Genomic DNA, 4,643 nt, shown 5'->3' with positions numbered 1-4,643 from the left:
ATTCTCTCGGTACGGCTTGGTCCGTGTTCCTTTATGCTTGTACTCTTAGAAAGCCTCAACCCGGAGGTCTTGACTTTGATTGTCATAGTTGGACTACGACGGGGCATCCGACCATTGCTGATCGAACACCCCTGATTCACCATCTTTCGGGTAGGCGGTACGCGTACCTCCGGACGCGGAAGTCTCAACCCGGAGGTCTTGACTTTGATTGTCATAGTTGGACTACGACGGGGCATCCGACCATTGCTGATCGAACACCCCTGATTCATCATCTTTCGGGTAGGCGGTGCGCGCACCTCCGACGCGGAAGTCTCAACCCGGAGGTCTTGACTTTGTATTGTCATAGTTGGACTACGACGGGGTATCCGACTCATCGAATACCCCAGAAGCACACCATCTTTCGGGTAGGCGGTACGCGTACCTCCGGACGCGGAAAGTCTCAACCCGGAGGTCTTGACTTTGGTTGTCATAGTTGGACTATGACGGGGCATCCGACCATTGCTGATCGAACACCCCTGTTACACCATCTTTCGGATAGGCGGTGCGCGACACCACCGACGCGGAAAGTCTCAACCCGGAGGTCTTGACTTTGTATTGTTGGATAGTCCTCTTCCACTATAGGGCAAGCTGGAAATATTCCATTTTACCCAGGACTGCCGAGGCAGCGTGGACCAGGGGAGAACTTCACGGAATCTTCAGGCATCCATGATTGCCATAGTGCGTAAGCCGCCGCTGTGTGCGTCAACTCATTCCCCGTGAGGAGGAGTCTAGCCGCCGCTAAAAGACGAAGCATTAAGTGTCCTCATTCCACTATAGGGCAAGCTAGAATGAACTATCTTACCCAGGACCGCCGAAGCAGCGTGGACCAGGCGAGGACTACTTTATACTTCACACCACAGTATTGAGTACGACTTGCATAAAGCCCCTAATGAGAACCACGAGGGCTCTCTCAATGTAGAACCACAAGGGCTCTAGTACCGATTCTCTCGGTACGGCTTGGTCCGTGTTCCTTTATGCTTGTACTCGCGGAAAGTCTCAACCCGGAGGTCTTGACTTTGATTGTCATAGTTGGACTACGACGGGGCATCCGACCATTGCTGATCGAACACCCCTGATTCATCATCTTTCGGGTAGGCGGTGCGCGCACCTCCGACGCGGAAGTCTCAACCCGGAGGTCTTGACTTTGTATTGTCATAGTTGGACTACGACGGGGTATCCGACTCATCGAATACCCCAGAAGCACACCATCTTTCGGGTAGGCGGTACGCGTACCTCCGGACGCGGAAAGTCTCAACCCGGAGGTCTTGACTTTGATTGTCATAGTTGGACTACGACGGGGCATCCGACCATTGCTGATCGGACACCCCTGATTCACCATCTTTCGGGTAGGCGGTACGCGTACCTCCGGACGCGGAAAGTCTCAACCCGGAGGTTCGGACTTAGAGTTTTTCCCATTTAAAAGTTTTTCTCTTAGCCATACTGAAGTCATCACTTGGCGAACGATTGAACTAGGGCGGGTTAATCGTTTATAGGTATCATGTGGTTTGCATGCTCTCTTAGGTTAATGTCATGTGGTTGGCTATCGAGCATGCCCAAGTGATGACTTTGTTTCACGCTTGCTTGATTTCTTCATGATTCCCTGTTATATAGTGTATTCATTCGAGAACAGGGAATCTTTGGTTTTGCTCAACAGGTATTGGATGTCAACTTGGTATCTAGATCGCATTAAGTCTCAACCCGCAGGTTCGGACTTCTGTTTATTTGGCCAATGTATGTATAAGGCAACTTGTGCCTAAGTCTCAACCCGCAGGTTCGGACTTGTGTATTTGTTCGAAGTTATATATAAGGCAACTTGTGCCTAAGTCTCAACCCGCAGGTTCGGACTTGTGTATTTGTTCGAAGTTATATATAAGGCAACTTGTGCCTAAGTCTCAACCCGCAGGTTCGGACTTCATAGTGTTTCGTCAATGTTCATATGGCAACTTGTGCCGAAGTCTCAACCCGCAGGTTCGGACTTCTAACGTGTTTCGTCAACTATCATATGGCAACTTGTGCCTAAGTCTCAACCCGCAGGTTCGGACTTGTGTATTTGTTCGAAGTTTTATATAAGGCAACTTGTGCCTAAGTCTCAACCCGCAGGTTCGGACTTCTATAGTGTTTCGTCAATTATCATATGGCAACTTGTGCCGAAGTCTCAACCCGCAGGTTCGGACTTCTATAGTGTTTCGTCAATTATCATATGGCAACTTGTGCCGAAGTCTCAACCCGCAGGTTCGGACTTCTGGAAGGATCACTTGGCCACTAATGATCCTTCCGCAGGTTCACCTACGGAAACCTTGTTACGACTTTTACTTCCTCTAAATCATCAAGTTCGGTCAACTTCGATAAAGCAGACGCGGTTCACGAGGATCCAGCGAACGATCATCTCCAAAAACCTCACTAAATAATCCATCGGTAGTAGCGACGGGCGGTGTGTACAAAGGGCAGGGACGTATTCAACGCTGGCTGATGACCAGCACTTACTAGAAGTTCCGAGTTCATATGGACCATTGCAATCCATAATCCCTACTAAGTGAGTATTTGAGTGATTTCCCGTTCCTCTCGGAATAGGAGACACGCTGCTACCCACATTGTAGCACGCGTGTAGCCCAGAACATCTAAGGGCATCACGGACCTGTTATCGCTCGATCTCATTTTGCTAAACACAAATTGTCCTGCTAAGCAGCGTACCGTAAGTGCACTTGCGCACACGAACAGCGAAGGTGTCAGGTCATACTCCACCGAAAGGTCCTAACCCGTTCCAATCGGCATCGACGCATTAACGCTGACTGCGTTCTAGTTAGCATATGTGAGTCACGTTCGTTATCGGAATTAACCAGACAAATCAATCCACGAACTAAGAACGGCCATGCACCACTACCCTTAAATTTGAGAAAGAGCTATTAATCTGTCTCACCTCCATAAGTTCGGACCTGGTAAGTTTTCCCGTGTTGAGTCAAATTGAACCGCAAGCTCCATTTCATTTTTTTTTTTTTTTTTTTTTTTTTTTTAATCAGGGTTCAGAACTGTATTTCTCTTAAAATTCTAAAAATCATATCACAGTTTACAGAAAGACAATTCCTACTCCCTACTCTCGCCCGTTATGGTGCCCCACACGGCATGCACCTACACGGTAGAGCCGTGTGGGGCGGGCGTCTGGCTGTCGAGCCACTATCTATCTATTAGGCGTAGGCCTACTGGGACTCGTCCCCTGGTGATCATCTGCGCCGTTGGCGCGCACTTGCGCGGCTCTCCTGCCGCTCTGCTCGTCGCTCTGCTCGTCTCGTCTGCCGTTGTCGAGCGTTCCTTCGCTCTCGTCGAGCCTCCTGCAATGACAGTTGTGCCTGTTGTAAGGTTGCCGCCGTTGCTGCCCGGTTCTCTGGTGCCGCATCGTGATGTCGGAGGCTGGCCACACGGACGGCCATAGTAGCCTCGAATACCCTCGTCGGCATCCGGTCACGACGAAGCTCCAGGCGCCTGATGTTATCCTGAAGCTGGCGAGCCACCCGCCTGAATTCCACGCGCGTCACCTCGTCCATGGCCAGTATACGATCCCTCAGCGTTGGGTCGAGGCCGAATCGGCCCTCTCGCCGCCGCTGCTGTCGTGCTGCCTGCTCCGCCGCTCGCCGCCTCTCTCGATGAACCGCTCGTCGAGCCTCCACGCCGCTTTCGATTCTCCAAACTCGCTGCAGCTCGCGGGTGACACTGACCGCCGCCTCTTCCACACGCTCCCAGGCGTCAGGATCGTGCAGCATGTGGTCGAGGAGCGTGTCAGCCGTCACCGGCTGAAGACCGTGTCCCGTGAGGAGCCGTTCACGCACTTCCGCGAACCGCGGGCATTGAAACAGCACGTGCTCTGGTGTTTCGTCGACTCCCGGACAGGCTGAGCAACACGGGGACCGGGTGAACTTCCTGGAATGCAGGTACTCCCTGAAGAAGCCGTGTCCTGTCAGCACCTGCGACAGGTGGAAGCCCACCCGTCCGTGCTTCCGGTTGACCCATCTGTCCACGTCCGGGAGGACTCTGTGGCTCCATCTGATGAATCTGCTTGACGCCACGCCGTCCTGCGCCAACTCATCCCAGCTCTCCTGCCAGTTGCGCATTGTCGCCGCCCTCTCCTCCTTGCGGATCTCTGCTGGGGTGCCGCCGGACTGCTGCTTTCGCTCGTGGCAGCGGTGATCCTCCTTAATAAGCTCGACTATAGGTGGTATACCAGCAACCAGCGTAGCCACGTCGTACTTTACGGTCCGGAAGGTGCTCGCGACCATCTTGGCTGCCCGACTCTGCACCCGGTTCAGCAGACGTCTGTTGCTCTGTATACGCGTAGCCTCCCACCAGACCGGGGCCGCGTATCGTAAGATGGACGTCGACACATTAGCGAGGGTCCGACGTCGCACACTGGAAGGGCCGCCATGATTTTTGAGCAGGTGACACAGTGCTCGGTTTATCCTGTTGGCCTTTTCCGTTACCGCCTTCACGTGAAAATTCCAGGATAAGTGATCCTCCACCTGGACACCGAGGTACCTTATATGACGCTTAGAGCGAAGCGTGGAGCCCCCGACACGCACTGGCACCCTCGGATGGCCCTGCCGCAAGCAGCTCAC

The sequence above is a fragment of the Anopheles ziemanni genome (assembly GCF_943734765.1).
Source record: "Anopheles ziemanni chromosome X unlocalized genomic scaffold, idAnoZiCoDA_A2_x.2 X_unloc_59, whole genome shotgun sequence".
In the NCBI taxonomy this organism is placed as follows: Eukaryota; Metazoa; Arthropoda; class Insecta; order Diptera; family Culicidae; genus Anopheles; species Anopheles ziemanni.
This window is presented reverse-complemented; position numbering follows the sequence as displayed.